General features: G+C 42.9%; 1 protein-coding gene across 1 annotated transcript in view; it reads left to right on the forward strand.

Annotated features, from left to right (window-relative positions):
* Positions 1–20,118, forward strand: part of SORCS3 (sortilin related VPS10 domain containing receptor 3) — a 445,632-nt gene that overhangs the window by 209,523 nt on the left and 215,991 nt on the right. The window lies entirely within an intron of this gene.

The following is a 20,118-nucleotide window of genomic DNA, read 5'->3' on the forward strand; positions in this document are numbered from 1 at the left end:
AAACAACAACAATACTGCCCATTTGGCTTTTTTAGTGTTATTATTAAAAAATGTTTCCCCAGCAAACTGTTTAAACGGCAGGTGGACACCATATACTTAAAACACATCCAACACTTATAAAGCACATGGCGTGTCCCAAAGAATCACAGGAACTGCAGTTTGCTAAGGGTACTGCAAATTGTATCTGTGATGAACTACAGTTCCCATGATTATTTGGGAGAAGTTGTGTGATCTAAATGTGTGTTGATGTGCTTTAAACGTATGGTGTGGATCTGACCTTAGTGTGAGCTGTTCTACATTCTTGCCCTGTTGGTATTTAACCTTGTTCTATCTTCCACTGCCTCCCGCAGTTTGGTCAGACTCATGTTTGTAGCTTCAAGAACACTGTCCAACCATCTCGACAGAAGTGCCTGGCGTGCTCTGGTCCATGGGGTCACGAAGAGTCGGACACGACTAAACGACTAAACAACAACAACAAGTCCAGCAACAGCTGGAGAGCGCCCGGTTAAGGCTGACATAGAGGAAAGTCACTGGAGATCAGCATATGGTGCTACCCACTGCTTCACTGATTTTGAGTTATAGGCAAGAAATATGATCTGATAGCTGATTTAAAGACATGTGATAATGAATTTTCACAAGATTCAGTTCTCATGCATAAGTTACCATTTCGGGAAGAGTGTTTTTTTTTTTTTAAATTAAGCTCCTCCACTCCACACACCTTCCACTGTTTTACATATTTCTTGTCCTGTTCACAGCCATTGTTCTCCTGCTGAGGGGGTGAGGAGAGATGAGACTATACCCCACCTACTGCCCCAATGCTGAAGCAACCAGATTCAGGGGCAGAGCAAGGGGGTGCGGTGGGGGCGGTCCACCACTGAGGGGGGTGACAAAATGGTGGGCCTGCAGCACGCCTGAGCCACGCGTCTCTCCTGGGAGTGATGTGGTGGCTTGGGAGCCTGCAGGCTCTGTGCTGCCCCAAACGGTCCACTTGCTGCCTCCCCCCCCATCTGTAGGGCAGCTGAGTGGGAGGAGGCAGGCAGACTCCTCAGAGGCCCCATGGAGCGTCCTGCCCTGGCTGGCCCCACCTCTGGGCGCAGGGCACCTGCACCGTCCCAGGTGCCCAATCGGCTTGCTCCGCCGCTGACCAGATCAGCTCAATGTGTGTTGATGAAAGTAATGTAGTACTATCTGCTATAATTTGGGCACTGTGCAGCTAAAGTAAATCCACTCTTCATTCTATATTAAAAAGAACCATGCCTCCAATCTAGTGAGGGCCATGTGCAAAAGCAATTTTCATAGCCAAATTGCCACTTCTAGCACCTATGACACCCCATGCAGAACCCTGTGTGCTGGTTGACTGGATTGGTGGTATAGTCAGGTTTGGCAGTTCTAGCCACCTGCTAGAATTTGTAGAAATTCAGTCCAGGTCTGCCTTCTTCTCTGCCTCCTCCAAAGAATAACTGATGCTGACCACACTTAGCCTCAGTTCTGTGGGTGCAGGTATCAGATCTTTTCAGACAGTAGCTCATGCATAACCTGGTGCTTATCTCATTGATCTTTGAGCTGAAGGAACTATGCTGTTTATTTCTTAATGTTGTGTATTAGTTTGCCATCAGGCTCGAATCTTCCTGGATTCCCTTTGGGTACGAAAGCCCCCCCAGCTCCTGATTGCTGCAGGGTTGTGGCTGACATGCTTTGCTCCTTGGTTCTCAAAGTAGGAGTAAAGAAGTAATAGTTAGCAAGAACAAGAGAAAAGTGCTACATCTCTCCTTTCCCAATTGATTTACCAGACAGAAGGATAATTGCTTCTCAGCTGTCCTGCAGGACTACGTTGGGAATTACCGTATTTTTTGCACCATAACACTCACTTTTTTCCTCCTAGAAAGTAAGGGGAAATGTCTGTGCGTGTTATGGAGGGAATGCCTACGGGTGGCATGCCTACGGATTTTCCTCCTCTGAAAACTACGTGCGTGTTATGGTCGGGTGCGTGTTATAGAGCGAAAAATACGGTACCTATCAGGTTTCTCAAATGCCTCTGTTCAGCTGCGAAATAACAATCATGCAGCCATTGGAATGCCAGTTCCATAAGTGTCATGGACCCTGGTCAAAAGCAAAGCCCGGAGCTCAATGAGATCATAAAGCACAATGATCTGAGCTCTTAATTTTTACAAAAGAAATGTTTCTTTGGTCGTCTCCACCCCACTACCTTAATTATCTGGATTCCTCTCCTTTATCCTTACAAGCCTGCCTTTAGAGGAAAGCTAGCATGACTCACTGTTTAAGTGTTGTGTGTCCCTTATAATAGCTACTACTGTCAGGAACAATAGACTAGATATGGTGAATCATTGGTTTTCCTCATTGAATATGGTTTTAGCTTCTTTTGGTGAAATAACCAGTCTACAGCCTAAAAATGTAATTACTGTTCAGCAAAAATCTGAACAGTAGTTCTGTATGACTCTTTGCTTATTGTCACAGGCTTTCTCTTTTTTCTATTAAAATGCATCACAAGCACTTAGGTATGACCTCCATCAAGTTATAAAATAGAGGAACATTTGATTGGAAGGGACTTGCACAGTTTTGCCTAGTAACAGTTATCTGAAGAGACGAAGAGACCTAATGTGGTCCCTAGGGTTGGTCCTACTGTGAGTTAAGGTGAGAATCTTTCTGCATCAATATATATGCCCTTATCCAAGAGGAAACATGGGTCAGCTGTGGAACATGGCAGACTATGGTCAAATTTCACTTTCCCATGTTCGCTTAATGTTCCTGATGCCATTGCACTCAGTGTCCCCTGCCCCCATGTCAGTAGCCAGTAGCTAGAGATGTAGAATTGGAAGTCACTTAGCACAATAATGCCAGCACGTGAAATGTATTAAACAAGTTATAGTGGGGAAGGAGGAAACTTGTAGCAAAGCTTCTGTTGCAGCAGAGCCCCCTGGGATGTTCCACCCCAACAGCCTGGCTTGTACGTGCTCACAATTGCTACAGACAGAACAGGCTCAATAGCAATGCCATGGAGTCTGTTATTCCCAATCCTGTGAGAGTTGTACATAAGGAAGTCCCATTGATATGAGTGCAAGTGATAGAATCATAGAACTGTAAAGTTGGAAGGGACCCCAACGGAATCTCAACTAAATCATAACTGGAAACTTTTTTTTTTGGCAGAAAATGCACACATTCCTTAAACTTTCCACCTCTATAGGAACTACCTGTGTCCAGAAATTTCCTCCACCTGAAGAAATAAACATCCCAACATCTGTGTACGACAATTCTGGGCTTACATTGCCTGAAATGCAAGCCTGTGCCTGTGTAACTGTTGCAGGCTTTTGGCTTTTTATATTTATGGATCAAGTGGCAGAACCCTTTGATTTTTGACTCCAGAGAATCTGTGCTTAATTATTGCCAAGGCATTACAGTTCTGAGCTGCTCTGGAAGCTTCCTGATGCATGGAAACTGCTACGTGGCTCGAGGTCTCCTGCACAATTATAATTCCCATTTATAACAGGGAGCCTGAGAGCCTGTTACTCTGAGATTTCCCTGTTAAGGAGCTCTAATCAGGAAAGCATATTCTGAGGCACGTTTTTCATTTCACGGACATACTGCTGACTGATGATTTGCATGAGAAGCCAAGCAAAGCGGCATCTGGTATAACTCTACTTCATATGAGTTATTGTAGCTTGATCTAAACTACAGGATAGATTGAGACTCAGGGATCTTTTTACAAGTTTCAGAAGGAGAGGTGTCTATCATAAACTGACTTTCTGCAGACCATGAATAATCAGCCAGCTAATAGCAACCATGCCTGCCATTATTTTCCAGGTAGGGGCAGACAGATATCAGAAGGCTTCTGAGAGCCAATGTAGTCTAGTGGGCAAAGCGCTAGCTCACAGCTTCTGTGCCGCAATACTCATTGTGTGGCATTTGGCAATTGCCCTCTTCCCAACCTGCCCTGTTCTGTGTATATTAGCTGCTTAGAGCCCAGCAGCTCTGAGGAGCACTTCTGGTTCTGATGGTGGAGGAGGGTGGGGCTGCATAATGAGCAGTAAATGAGTAAAGGTTCCCACGATCCTTAAACTGTTATACTTCCCAGGTTCCTTTGGGGGGCGGGGAGCCATATGTCAAATGTTCTTTAAATGTGTGGTGTTGATGTGCCCATTAACATAGGAAGTATAATTTCTGGGCTTTCCCCAGAGTGGGGGTGAGAGGGCTAACCAGGAGTTATTGTGTGAACCAGCCTAGCTGAGGGTAGAGATCCATGTAGGGATGCGGGTGGCGCTATGGTCTAAACCACTGAGCCTCTTGGGCTTGCTGATCAGAAGGTTGGTGGTTCGAATCCCCACAACAGGGTGAGCTTCTGTTGCTCTGTCCCAGCTCCTGCCAACCTAGCAGTTCGAAAGCACACCAGTGCAAGTAGATAAATAGGTACAGCTGCGGCGGGAAGGTAAATGGTGTTTCCATGCGCTCTGGTTTCCATCACGGTGTTCCATTGTGCCAGCAGCGGTTTAGTCATGCTGGCCACATGACCAGGAAAGCTGTCTGTGGACAAATGCTGGCTCCCTTGGCCTGAAAGCAAGATGAGTGCCACAATTGCATAGTCACCTTTGACTGGACTTAACCGTCCAGGGGTCCTTTACCTTTAGAGATCCGTGTATTAACAATGGATCCTCCTTCTAACTCAGGAGTTGATAGGCAATGTCTGAAGCAACACAGTGGTCCCCCACCCCATAAAAATTGGATAATAATTGGAAGTTTTCCTCCATCAAACAGATTAGTCATAATACGCAGCTCACTTCTATGGCCCTTGAATGTGCCATATAATTAATTATTTGTGCCATCAGGTTACTCAGGAAACATATCTAGTTATCACGGTCTACATGCACTGGCATCATCTTCACACAGTGCTCCTTCCCATTCATCCAATAGAAAGGGATAAATGCTAGTCCTGCAATGTAGGTGTTGTGGGCAGGGTCTCTGGTCTCTTAAAGGTATGCTTCTGATTGTTTGCTACAGCATAGAGCTAGGAGCATCAGTATGGATATCAGCCATGAGAACTGTGCAAACACAACTTCTTCAGTGCTTTTCTTCTAGGGAAAACTGTGCCGGTACTGCATACCCTTGAGTACCTCTGGGAAGCACTGGTGGTCTTGAGTCTGAGGGTTGTATCCAATGTTACTCTTTGTCATTTTTAAAATCTTCTGCTCCGTCACAGCTAAAATACTGCTGGAAGTTTTTGTTTTGTTTTGTTTGATTGTTCCAGCTGGGCAATAGTGTGATGAGGCTGCAGTTTTCTGAGCATATTTGGCACTCACTTGTGCCAAGTGAGACGAACTGCTGCCCACCAGTGGCATGTCCATTTTTCATTTATAATATGTTTAGTGTCTTGGTATTGCATCCCGAACAAGTGGCGGGGAGGGAACCTGAGTTCTGGGGAGTCCTCAATCCATTTAGCAGATGGAAGGTTTCTCTGGGCCCTTTTCATCCTTATCACACTGACACTCTTTTGAATGGCATGTGCTCCAAACTGAGATGCATTATTCTGATGTGGAAGAGAGCGTATTTATAATAAAGGGAGCAAACCATCACTCCAGCACAGGCTGAATTAGAGCCAAAGGGAAGGAATAATAGAACTGTTTTTCTCCTGCATTTTATTTCCAATCTTTTCCTTAGGCTCAGCAAAATACATTTACTGTGAAACGGTTAACTGTTCAGCTCACACTAATGGACAGCTATATTACCTGAGCTTTGAATTGAATTGAAGCCTCCTCAATCCTGTCTGCTACTTTAGAAAGCTCCTCTAAGATGTACTGTGCTCTGTGGGCAGTGGGGACGGGTGTTATTTAACCATATCGTCCTGCTTCTGCTGGGAAAGGTTTCATAGATGCTGTTGGAAAGGGATTCCTAGGTATCACAGTGAATGATATTGAGAACTTGTATTCTCTCCATTGGAGGAGTAAGACAGAAATGCTCAAAACAGTGTCTATGAACAAAACCCAGTACAGTCATACCTTGGATGCCGAACGCCTTGCAAGTTGAACATTTTGGCTCTCAAACGCCGCAAACCCGGAAGTGACTGTTCCGGTTTGCGAACATCTGACATGGCTTCTGCTCCTGCAGTCAATTGGAAGCTGTGACTTGGTTTCCAAATGTTTTGGAAGTCGAACGGACTTCCAGAACGGATTCCATTTGACTTCTGAGGTACCACTGTATATGTGATTGAAGTCAGTGATGTGTAGTATGCCCATTTGTATGCATTTTCCAGGGTTTGAATTCTCCTGGTCAAATGTGTATATTTTAACTGAAGGAAGGAGAAACATGTTGTGTGGGCATAATTAGTGCCTGTGTGTTACAGGGCAATACCAGCAGGCCATAGAAAGAAACAGGGAGCAGGGAAGTAGAGAGAAATCCCATTTGCTGTTCCACTAAACCCTACCTAGATATCTCCTGAGATCCTTGTCTTTGGCAGACACCATTTTCATGATTGGAAAGCTTTAGCTTCAGTCTTCTGATTGACTATGTTGTGTTGCATGGCATTGTGAAATCATTTTGCTATACAATCCTTGATTGGCAGGGTTAATGTCTGTTTGTTTTTTAAAAAGCTTTTCCAACAGCGTTTAATCTGGCTGGCAGTAAACAGCAGCTTAATAGCAATGAAAGAGGTGATGAAGGGGGAGGGTTCAGGGGCAATTTGGTATCCATTAAAGCTCAATTTTCATGCCAAAAACATTTACCTGTAAATATTTGGTACAGCCATAATATTTAGCTTTATAGGGCTATACAAGAAACATCCCACATAAAAAACAGATACACATAAATTTTGCTGCATTGTATATCTAGTTTCTGGTAATCAGATTTTAGGAACACTGAAAAGGTGAGGGTCACATACAGTCAGTTAGTAGTAACTGATAAACCTTACTAGGCTACCACATTTTAAAGAAGTTGCTACTATGATAGGTGTTTGCTCTTATTTAGAATTTGCAGTTCTTTCAATATATCTGGCATCAAACCCCATTTCTAAGTTACTTCTCCCCATTTGTCTGCTTTTAAAACAGTCTTCTGCCCTTAATATTTTTCTTCCTATTATGCGTGCATTTATATGCCAGGATCAAGTTGCTAGTTGAATATGAACAAATTCAAAAATCATAAACTAGGAAGTCAAAACTTTATGTTATTTATATTTATGTGCTGTCAATGTTTAAGTTTCGTTGGTTGTAACTTTTATTGTCATTATCTAATTTTTAATTCATTTTTATTGCTGTATATTGTTTTTGTTTTCTTTTGTTTTTCTGTTTTGTTGTTGTTCTGATGTATCAATAAAATCTATGTAAAAAAATCATAAAGTAGCTTTCTAGTTTTTAATACAATGTACTTAGATTAGTTTTATGGGGGAATTTGGAAGGGAAAATGGCTGTTACTATTATGGCAAAATAAATCCCAGACATGTAAGCAGAGGAGCCCATGTTGCTCTAGCTAAGGCCTTCACACTATGCAGAGGAAGTTGCAGCTCCCAAGACAGATAGTAATCAGGGATTGCAAGGCTGACCATATGCCTTGCTTTGTAGAGGACGGTCCTATTTTTGAAGAAGTCCAGTTTCAAGATAAATAACCACGAGAAGATAGAACAGAGATCTTGATATTGCCCAGCAGCAATGGATCCTAGACACAGCAGGCATATAGGTCACCTGGTCACAGTCTTCCCCATTATGATAAAATATAGCCGGCTTGCAAGGGAGATTCGGGGGACAACATTGCACACATGATGTTGCGATGCCCCGTCGTCAGGACACCAGGAGGAGCTGAGGGCGGAAACAAATGCAGTGGCTGAATGGCTCAATGGCCAGTGGCTCCTTCTCCACCTCTTCTTGGTGCCACCACCGACAGGAGTCTGCTTCAACCCTCCTTCCCCTCCATGGCAGGAGGAGGAGGAGGAGGAGGAGGAGGAGGAGAAGGAGCCTGGTGCTGGAGGCATGCCACACTCAAGTCTATGCTTCGACCCTGTGCTTTTGGGACATTGTGGGGGAGCCCAGCCCCTAGGGGCTGCGCCCCTGAAATATACTATCTTTTTGTTGAAATTACAGGAATTATTTGTAAATATAAATTAGCATTCTTTCTCCCTCTCCCCCTCTCAAATCCTTGTCCATTTTTGACCTCTTTCGTTGGTGATGTCTTTTCCCTTCTTTTGGCTGTTTAAATGACAAAAAGCCTGTGTAAAAAAGAAGAAGCTACCTTTCAATAGAAGTACTTGAGGCCCTAAACCAGGCATAGGCAAACTCAGCCCTCCAGATGTTTTGGGACTACAACCCCCATCATCCCTAACTAAGAGGACCAGTGGTCAGGGATGGTGGGAGTTGTAGTCCCAAAACATCTGGAGGGCGTATGCCTGCAAACATACTGCATAGTGTTTGTGATGCAGGGGTGCTAGTGATAGATTCTAGGGATTACTTCCAGAGACAGAAATTAGTTTATTTGAAGCTTTTAATGGTTTCTTCTTTTTTGTGGTATTGCAGAAGTCCACAACTGGAGATGAGAACATGACATTTTATCAGATGGGATAGAAGCAGGGGAAGACTTAAAGAACGCTAACATTCCACAAGTGTATTTTGCATCCATGCTCAAATTAGCTGGAATATTGAGGCTAGGGATGAATTTCTTTCCTCAGACAACATTGGGTGCTTCTGTTACCTTGTGCATGGCATAATTTACAAGCAGTGTGGTGTAGAAGAAGAAGAAGAAGAAGAGTTTGGATTTGATATCCCGCCTTTCACTCCCTTTTAAGGAGTCTCAAAGCGGCTAACATTCTCCTTCCCCTTCCTCCCCCACAACAAACACTCTGTGAGGTGAGTGGGGCTGAGAGACTTCAGAGAAGTGTGACTAGCCCAAGGTCACCCAGCAGCTGCATGTGGAGGAGCGGAGACGCGAACCCGGTTCCCCAGATTACGTGACTACAGCTCTTAACCACTACACCACGCTGGCTACAACCACGTGTAACCACTACAACCACGTAGTGGTTAAGAGCGGTAGACTCGTAATCTGGTGAACCGGGTTCGCGTCTCCGCTCCTCCACACGCAGCTGCTGGGTGACCTTGGGCTAGTAACACTTCTTTGAAGTCTCTCAGTCCCACTCACCTCACAGAGTGTTTGTTGTGGGGGAGGAAGGGAAAGGAGAATGTTAGCTGCTTTGAGACTCCTTCGGGTAGCAATAAGGCGGGATATCAAATCCAAACTCCTCTTCTTCTTCTTAATTTAATTTATTGTTTCTCTTTTGATCCTCTTTGTAGCATTCACTTTGGCTTCTCAACATTGGGGCTGCAATAAACAAGTTATGGCTAACCAGCCCCAATGGAATATTCATCCACCCCCCATCTAGCAGCTTTCTTATCACCTGGAATAACAGGAACTCTAGGTTGGATCCAATAGTTCAAATCATCTTCTGCATGGGGTCCATAGTCTGCCCCTTTTCATAGGCAGCCACCCTTGGAATTAAATAAACATGCAAATTTCTTGATTAGACACTGCCTTCTCTTAATCCTTGTTCAAGTTGATTCTTAGTGCCATGACACAGACTCCATTTTTAATGGAAAATATGTAGCAAGATAGAGAGTAATGGGGTAACTGATAATTTCACTCTTGTCTCTTCTTCTTCTCAAAATAATGTGTTCCATGGATATGCGTAGCATAAAATGAAGTTCATAATGTTGAAATGGGACTGATTTTGAACATATGAATAACACTAATGGTGATACTGAAGATACTGAATCCCCATGTTCTGTTCTCTTATCACTTGTCTTCTCTGAGTGCAGTCTTCCTGCTAGCATCCCAGCTGGACATTGTCCCATTGAACATGAGTGTTGCTAGTTACTAGCCTCTGATAGTATTCTTCTGAGATCCTTGCATTGACAATGTCATGCACCCCAGAGCTAGTAAATTATTAAACTTCTTAAAATAAGAGTCCTTATTAGTATTCTTCATTTGCTTTTAGTATCATGCTATTTTTAATGAATGCTTGAATCATTTTTTTAAATGAAGCCTCAGAGATTAAATTTGTTAACATTACTAAAGCACTTGGATGCAAGATGTGAATTAATAGTAAATAATTAATAAAAAACACAACAGCATTAAGTTGCAAGCCATTATTGCTGTAAAATCTTTGCGTTATACATTCTCCGGCATGCTCATTAGTGATCTGAGCACGTATCTAATTCATGGTCCGTGGCTTCTCTAAGATAATATATATCTATGTCTCCTTAATTTCAGTGAACTATTGGGTAATATTGTGGATCAATTTCATGCATGAAGCTCACCTAAATAAATCTGAACCTTTAGCACACATATGGGCAACCTGTGGCCCTTGAAGACCTTAAGTGTGGCCTGCGTGGGCTTATACAAGGCAGATTCCTAAGTTCCTTTGTAGTTCTATGGTTCAATAATGCTTTTATGCAGGTTGCATGCCTTAGAAGGATTCCTTATTCAGTGGAATAAAGGCAGTGCTCTATGTGCCCAAGAGGCTGGATGTACAGAAATGAATTGGGAAATCTGCTAATTAGAAGCTCCATGTGGGCAGTAAAGCACATAGCAGGTAGATATCATGTAGTGCACAGAGTCCTCCTCAGTGAATCCTGGAGGTTTATAAATCTGACTTTGAAAATGTCACCTGGACTCTGTTGCCTGGTCCACAGTAGAAAGAGACATCTGTGACCAGTGAGGGTTTTTTTATGGGGGGGGGGGACGACAACCCTATACCCTTTCCCAGAAACATAACTTTCTCCTCTACTGTTTCAGCAAGAGTAATATATTAATTTATGAAGTATGAAAAATGAGGTAGTTTTGCATTAACAAGGAAGGGAATGGTGCTTTGCAGTCAGCAGAATAATCAATCAATAATAACGAGTCAGCATGTTCTGATTTTTTTTTTAAAAAAAGAGGAGGAAGAAAATAATAGAATGGGTGGAGAACAGCTCAGCAAGAGAAGGAGGGAGGGAGGCATTCAGATCTTTGGCAGTATTACCAGAGTTGCCCTGGAGACCTCTGGAGGCTGGAATTAATATACCAGGGAGCAAATCTCCCCCCTCCCACTGCCCCTAAATATGATGCCATCAGGAACAAGACATCCCTTCTTCTAAACGCTTCCTTCCTTTGCATTTTTTGAGACTGGGCAGATCCTGTAGATAGTATTCAAAGTTATGCCACCTTGTTTTAAGCCTTCAACAATCCGACACCCTCTAAACATTTTCAGGTAGAACTCCCAGAGCTTAAGCCGTTACAGACATTTTGGCTGCGACTGATGGATGTTGCGGTCCAAAACATTGGGAGGGCACCAAGTTGGCAAAGGCTGTAACACAGCATTAATCCGTACTCCTCTTTTATGCAATGTGAATGTGAAACAGCTGGATGTTTTCTGGGGTTTTTCAAAATATATAAAAAGAATTTCCCGCCCTTCATGTTAATAGAAGTTCGATCACTGGCGAAGGAAGAGGGGGCGGGGGGGGGGGAGCGCACCGCCCCCGGCAGCGCAATCCCGGTGGGGTTCCATTACGGCTGCCCCCCCACCTACGCTGGGTACCCCGCCCCCGCAGGCGGCAAGCCCTGCCCCCAGGATGCGTGTGCCCCCAGAATGTGCGCCTTGCTCCTTTGGGTGGTGTGCCTCGCCCCCGGGATGTGCGCCAGCCCTGCCCCAGCCTGCTCTCCGCCCCCAGTGCCGGAGCATGAAGCTCCGCCACTGAGTTCAATCATTCTGAAGCATCCAGCATCTTATAACAGAAGAATTGGGAGTCATCTACGCAATATATAGGTGTGGTATTGTGGTAAGGGAATTGCACACTGGGGTTTGTAGTTAAAGACATGCAAAGGATCTCAGTGGCATAGGGAAGAAAGGGTGAGGTTGGTGTGTCTGCAGTGTAGCTTCAGTTTCAGTTATAAGTGAGTTCTTGGAATAAAGAAGCTTCAAACATTTGTCTCTGGTGTTTGGGGATTTCTTATTATATAACCATTAGGCGATCAGCAGTTTTTCATTCAGGAAGAAATGAAAAACTGCTGGTCACATTAATACAATGTGTGAAATTCAGCATAATAATGTGGTGTCTGTGTGTGGGAGGTGGTGAACTGGATCAAGCAACAAGACTTCCCCCTCTCCTCCCCCTGCATGTACCTAAACCTATTATGGATTTTCCCCAACTTTCCTTGCCAGATTTAAGGAGAAAAGCCCCATGAGAAGACCTCATCCTGTACACGCAGGAACTTCGTTGAATCCCACCCATTGGTTTTAGACAATAACATTCTGTTATTTTGAGGTTAATAAAAGAATAAAAGTGCCCCCCCCCCAACTATCATGTAATTTATATTTGGGAAAATTAAATTGGAATGATGTTGAAATGAATCAATAGATGTATCAAAATAAAATAAAAAATTCCTTCCAGTAGCACCTTAGAGACCAACTAAGTTTGTTATTGGTATGAGCTTTCGTGTGCATGCACACTTCTTCAGATACAAGTCTATGTACATTATGGAATGCCATTCATTCAGGCTGGCCCAATATATTTTGCTGTCTGGCCACATAATGCCTCAAATTGGCCAAGTTATTTTAGTACCTAGGTGGAAAAAAACACAGATACCTTTGGAGTAAATATGCAGGAATGGTAAATTAAATAAGTAAGAATTTTCTGTCCTTTCATGACCTGCAGAACTGCTCTCTGCCTAATGGCAGGGCTGGCTGTGCTAAGCATAGTCTCATGGGGTACATTCTGATTAAAATTGAGTTAAAACCTCCTTTTTAAATCTGCAGTTAATTCACACTACTATTTCTATCGTGCTTTTTGTTAATGCTCAGAGCACTTTGTATATATTATCTCAGCATCCTTACATGAAATCTGTAAGGCAAGTCAATAGTATTGTTCCCAGATTGCCAATAGGCAAGTGAGACTGAGAGAGAATATATTTGGGATTGCAGTGAAACTCGCACAGGGGGACCATCTGCACATCTAAAGCCATCACAGACAACTTTAAACAGGCATGACTTCCCCCAAAGAATCCCGGAAAGGGTAGTTTGTTACGGGTGTTTGGAATTGTAGGGAGATCCATAACTCTCCCCTCTCCCAGAGTTACAATTCCCAAAGGGGAAAGGGAGACTGATTGTCAAACCATTCTGGGGACTGTAGCTTTCTTTGGGGAATAGGGACCTCCTAACAACCCTCAGCACCCTTACCAGGAGGTGGGAAAGAGACACAACTGTTTAAAATGGTATGATATTGTTTTAAATATATAGAGAAGTTTATGTATCACTGTTTATGATTGATATGCATTGCAAATAAATAGACGCACTAAAGGATATGTGTACACATATGGGGAAAATGCCTTTGGAAATTCCACCTGCCATTGAACCCAATGGGTTTTGCCTGAATGCAATTTTGGCTTTAGGCATGATCCCTGGAACGTAAGCGTTGTGCAAGTTGTGAGCTTACTGTATAGCAAAGATAGAGCCAAGGATAATAGCTGACACTTAGCTGCACAACCAGATCTTGGAAAGAGAAATAGGTTCCTCCCTCCCTCCCTCACACATCATCATCATCATCATCATCATCATCATCATCATCATGTTAGTTTCTTTCCTCATAAAAGTGACCTTACATTAAACTGAAATAAAGCAAACACAATTGATAGAAGCTTTGAAACATCTACACAGATAAAAGTTAGGTCTTACAAATCTTGCTCCAATAAAAGTGACCTCAAATGCCTGGAACCCTTCAAATTAAGGCCCGAAGTCCTGGGTAAAGAGAAAAGTCTTTGCCTGGCACCTAAAAATAAATAGAGAATAGGATTGCATTCCACAAACAGGAGGCACCAGTCCAGCCCTCTCCATCTGGCCTCCAGGTCTCTCCACAAGCCACACCCCCTCCTCTGGCCACATCCCTCCCTGGCCGTTCTCTGTGCCCTTCTCTAGAGTTTAGGCTTTGCTGGAATGTGTCCTTCTGATACAACAGCGCCATTCTCTTGCCTAGGTGGAGGATGGAGAGAAGTATGTTTGTGTTTTGTTTTGTTTGGACAGCTCTGTCATGTGTGTGACTAGAATGTAGCCTGCTGTACAAAGGTAAGAATCGTGCCCACTTTTCTGTGTGTCTTATAAATAGGATTCTTCCCCCCCCATCACTGTCATGTGACCCCGGATGGTTGCCCACGGTAGAATATGTCCTTCAGGCTGAAAAACATTCCCCACTCGTGTATTAGCTGGATACAACCCATTTATACTGAACAGCAGCCTAGACGTTCTTAAAAAATAAATAAATTCTGGGTCTAGTGAGTGTCAATTGAGTTTTAAAGCCATAGTTAGGACCAATACTTGGGAGCTTTATGTGAACCATAGATAAGAGGAAGAAGTCTTCACATTCTGTGATGCAAATAGCGGTTCCTAAATTGGTATTTGAATTTCTGTGTGGGTTGTGTTGTATATATCGTGTTTCACCTGTGGATTCATGAAGGTGGTAGAGATGCTGAATGAAAACAAGTGTAGGAAAAGTAGTTAAGCTAAATATTCCTTAAACCTGAAACATTCCCCATGTAGCGTTGCCGTTAAGCAAGCTCTATTGCTGTGTCTTGTTGCCTCCTCTTGTATCTTTGGCACTTGACATGTGTACTTTTCACTTTTAATTAGAAGACACCACAAGCATAAGAAGCATTTGCTTGTTAAATTTCAGGTGCCAGTGGAAATGGAAGCCATCCAAGAACAGCACATTTGACCTGACAAAGAGGGAGATGTGGTTATTGGGAAATTGTGGGTGGTTTTATTTTTATTTTTAATGGTTTGCATATCTGCCTGCTGTCAATTAGTAGCATTTTATGGTTCTAGCAAAGGGGGGGGGACCTAAAATCCACATTAGAGCAATACCTTTATGAAACTAACTAAAATATCAAATAAAAAAATTCCTTCCTGTAGCACCTTAAAGACCAACTAAGTTAGTTCTTGGTATAAGCTTTCGTGTGCATGCACACTTCTTCAGATACAGATATTCTTCTTCAGATATTCTTCAGATGTGTATCTGAAGAAGTGTGCATGCACACGAAAGCTTATACCAAGAACTAACTTAGTTGGTCTTTAAGGTGCTACAGGAAGGAATTTTTTTATTTCGACTATGGCAGACCAACACGGCTACCCATCTGTAACTAAAATATCAAAAAATAGTGTCCCAGCTTTTGAGTTTTCTGTAAGTTTTTTTATCAGACTAAATAGTAAAAGACAATGATGACCTTGGAGGGGTGGTGTTGGCCGATGCTGAAGATTAAGATATATTTTCATCTGGTATTTATGGGACATATGGATAATTACTGGGCAGAATGCAATATTACACAAGTGGACATCCACTTACAAAGTGGGACTTCACTTCCTCCTTGATCCCTGGCAAATTTGCCTGGAGGGTCCCCAAATTGTTCAGAATTCATTGGGTGCAGCTGCAGGCTGAGGGGAGGAAAATGACGTCCCATTGTATGAGTGGAAGTCCTAATGCAGTGATGGTGTTGGGTACAACCATTTTCTTTCAATATTCTTTCTTTCCTTCCTTCCATTGAAGCTCTTCATATTTGGTGTGCTTAGTGGGCAAACTCTGTTATATGTTTGCAGCAACATGTTCCTCTTAAGCTTGAGGAGGAGATGATAAGATGAGCCTCTTTGGAATGGGGTCCCAGTATGGCAAGGGAAAATGCACAACCTTTTTGCAGATCTTTTCTCCTTCAAAGCACAGAAGAGATTAAAACACCACTCATTTTTCTGGTACATTTTGTGATGACAGAATATACAAACATTTTTTCTGTGTGTAAAATAAGCTTTGTGCAAATTAGATGCATGAAACTTATAGAAATTCAGTTCTTTCTGCTCAGAGCAATGAGGTTCTTGGGAAAATTTGCTACACACACACACACGTTTCTATTACTTAGCTATTTTGACTTGCTTACTTCATAATCAGGAACTGAATGTTTTATGCACAAATGCTTTGCTCACAGTTGCACTGCAGTTTTGTGTTCTTCCTCAGGACATAGCAAGAAGAGAGAGCTGGGAAGGATTTAAAAAAGAAGAAATCGGGAACAGAGTGGTAATAATATGCATGCCGATGAGGTCCAAATCCTAGCTTTAGGATGCAGATCTAGGGCTACGTAAGCAGCAAGGCGCTTAGAGTGTTCTTCCAATGTGAGGCTCTTGTAAAATTATCTTCCCACAACTTGCAACCCTATTTACAACAAATGACATTGTGGAGGACATGTTTCCAGTTTTCAGGGGTATGGGTAACCAAAACGTCAGTTGTTTTGAAGAAGGAAGATGGCACTTTTTAATCTTTTCGGCAGCATGACAACCTGAGCAAAAATGGCATTCGGCAGGATCCAATGGTGGGGCATTGGGGGTTCTGAGGCATCAGGCTTTGTCTCTAGCTCCAAATGGCGTGACATACCTCACCTCAGTTGGCCAGTGTGATCCCAGATGCATAGCCTGCAGCACAACGTGTCTTCACACTGGATTACCTCTCAAGGACACTCCTCAGCCACCATGCTGGGATGGCCTAACAGACAACTGGCAGACTGTTTGAATCAGGGACTGGTACTTGCCCCATTGCCATGCCAACCCCACTTACCTGCCGTACTTAATACAGTTGTGGCCACTTTTAGCCAACACATGGGTTTGATTTTCTTTGTTCCTCTGTTGCCCCCTGGAGCAGGGGCATAGGAAGGGGGGTGGGGGTGGGTGCCACCATGGAGGGGGGGGACATATTATCAAGGAACAATGACTGCCCTATTAGGGCGGTTCATAAAAAACTTTTTTTAAAAAATGTCTGCTCCAAAATTCTTATCTTACTACAATAGGGATTATATAGCTATATATGAAATTTCATGCATATCAGTTAATATCTTGACCCTCCTCCACGAAAATAGCTGTTTACTTGGCCATTTTCCTGTGTCGTGGGCTGAAATTTCAATTCAGTGGAGCAGGGTCAAGATATTAACTGATATGCATGAAATTTCAGATATAGCTATATAATCCTTAGTTTAGTAAGAAAAGACCTTTGGAGCAGGCATTTTCAAAAAAAGTCCTGGAAAGTCAGCCTATGTAAATAAAATGAGACTAGGTTGTGTAGATTAGGCCTTGCCTTGCCTTTGCCTTTTGCAGGCAAATGAATGAATGAATGAATGAATGTGGGGGGCGGGGTGACAAGAAATTTTCCCCACCGGGTACCCCCTGACCTTCCTACGCCTCTGTCCTGGAACAGCCTATTACTCATGCCTCATAACTGTGTAACTCAAGAAAGGCTTGTCCAGATTGCAAGATCCTGCAGAACTTCTGCACGCTTCTCTATTACAGCTTCCTTATCTTACATGACTGTGACAATTTACTCATTTTAGGTCTCATAATAGAATTGTACAGTGTATAGTGTGATGCAGTGTCTTTATTTAGAAGCCTGTAATGGCTGGTGTTTTAAAAGAGAGTTAAAGGAATGCATTGTACCAAATAGGTTTCAGGTTTCTTTGTTTTTTGCTGAGAATGCTATAGTTATGTTGACTGGAGCTAACTATTTACTCCAAAGTTTATTTCACTTCATTAAATAAACTTTTGTTTGGATGTCAAATTGATTAATTTGCCTCTATGTCTTTGCCTCCACACACACACCATATTGGGAATAAACCAGTTCCTACAGTAATTGTGGAAGCTTGGCCAAGATTTCAGGATGGTATATGTGCATGGGAAAAACCTTGTATGCAACTGGAACTGACTGTATTACTTTAGAAATCTGAATGTAAACACACATTTAAATGCAAAGTTTTATGTGTATCTCTAAAATAAAAAAAGAAAGGACTTATGATTGAAAGCATAAGGAAGTGACAGAGACTGGAATTAGACTGGATTTGGCCACCTGGACACCAAACTGAAGTCTACTCAAGAGTCATGCTTTGTCATGTCTTGCCAAGACCTTTCTTTTGGCGTCTGCCAGGCACTGCAAGCACTAGGGTACCAGTTGCCAGACAGTTGGCAGACCCCATCACACATGTCCTCTTGTTGGCTTGGAATACATAGAGATCAGGAGCAGGGCAGAAAGTGCAATCCCTTTCCCCTCCATATAGGCTGGATTATTGCAAAGCATTCTACATGGGGATAACTTTGAAGAGCCTGTAACAACTTCAGTTGGTTCAGAATATGGCTGCAAGTGTGTCTGTGAGTACGCACCCTTGGAATCATGCTACATCCTTCCAGCACCAGCTGTCGAATTATTTCCTGCCACAGTTCAAAGTGAATTGGGGTGATTGGCAGGTCTCTTCACCTCTGAGTCCATGTGATGACAATAACTCTCCAAGTCAAGTAGGGGCCCATGTAAAGCCACAATATAGCCCTATGTTTTCCTATATGATGTCGCTATGTTTCTCTAGGTCTATGGACTTATTACTATTGTTGTTGCTATTATTATTTAAATAAAATTAATTTTGAGCTGAAAATATTTGGGAAATGTAAAAGCCATTGAATAACTGAGTTCTGATCCATGCAGTTGTTAAGGATGTGCCGATCACGTCAGTCTGTACTGGAATTGTTGTTGTTATGAGAGAGCGAGAGAGAGTGCACACCTCCAGCATTCCTGTTTTGCACCCTCATCTGGAAGTCCAGCTCATTCTACACCCATCGCTGTGTAGCCAGCCTGGTGCCCTCCAGATGTTGGGACTACAACTCCCATCATCCCCAGCCAGCATGTGCTGCATATTCACAACTTTCACAGTAACCCTTCTCCCAAAACTGCAGAGATTGGGAAGCAGGCAGTATTTACCACTTGTACCTAGAATATTTGAGTTCAAAGCAAAGTACATTTCTGTTGTTCCCCACAGACCTCAAAAGCAATTTTGCTTGTTAAAATAACTCTGTTTTGTAAGCAGAAATAGTTACAGTATTATAACAATGGTGGGTTTTCCCCTGTGTATTCTAGGATTCCCAGCAGAGAAACACATTGGGAATTCTGGTTCCATAATAGTACTTTTGTAGATTGAGTTCCTGGTCCAACAATTGCCAACGCAGCAAAATAACTTCACTTGTACTAATAGCGCTATTAAATTACTTATGTGAATAAAATGGTGCATTGTACATTTCCTTAGCTTTCTTGGCCTTTTAGGGCTAAATATGCCACTACTTTCCCCCTTTACATGTTGAACATGTAAAATAAGCAATTGTGACAATCTCTGTGTGGTATCTTTCCCCCACCCCCAATCTCTATACTTATTTATGGTGGGGAGAAAATAGATGGAGGTTTCCTGTAACAAAATCTAGATCCTTTCAGTGAAGCTGACTAGGCGGAGATACAGCAGAGACAAAGGGAAGTACCGTATTTTTCGCTCTATAAGACGCACCAGACCACAAGACGCACCTAGTTTTTGGAGGAGCAAAACAAGAAAAAAAATATTCTGAATCTCAGAAGCCAGAACAGCAAGAGGGATCTCTGCGCAGTGAAAGCAGCAATCCCTCTTGCTGTTCTGGCTTCTGGGATAGCTGCGCAGCCTGCATTCACTCCATAAGACACACACACATTTCCCCTTACTTTTTAGGAGGGAAAAAGTGAGTCTTACAGAGGAAAAAATACGGTATTTATGCACCCAGTGCACCATTAAACTCTGGAAGTTGCTACTACAAGGTGGGGTGATGACAACTGTACCTATTTTGCTTTCAAAGGGGGTTAGACAAATTTATAGAGTACAAAGCTATAGGTGGCAACTGATCATGATGGCTTTGTGCTCTTTTAGATTCAAAGGCAGCACAGCATGTGTTGCTCTGAGCTTTGACCTCACTTGGTAGTGGTTCACATCATAATATATCTGAGTGCAGTAGAGGCCCATGCAAGTGGTGTTCAACATCAGCTTTCATACTGTAAACTTTTGCTTCCCAAACTCTGGTCATTAGAGTTTGAAGGTATTACCAGCCTTTGTATCTGGCACACATATTGTAATGGTTCTAGGGGTTGCTCATGCGTAAGCCGGTGCAAACACCTGGCTGGGTTGCCTGAGTGAACCTTTTCTGTCCGGACAGCCACTCACCCGTGGCTGTCTCAATCGCTGGCAGAATCCGTCAGTGGGCGTTTCTTGAACTTCTTCCAGCAAAGAAGCTCTTTGACGCCTAGT

The sequence above is a fragment of the Podarcis pityusensis genome, assembly GCF_964106645.2.
Source record: "Podarcis pityusensis genome assembly, chromosome: 5".
Taxonomy (NCBI): domain Eukaryota; kingdom Metazoa; phylum Chordata; class Lepidosauria; order Squamata; family Lacertidae; genus Podarcis; species Podarcis pityusensis.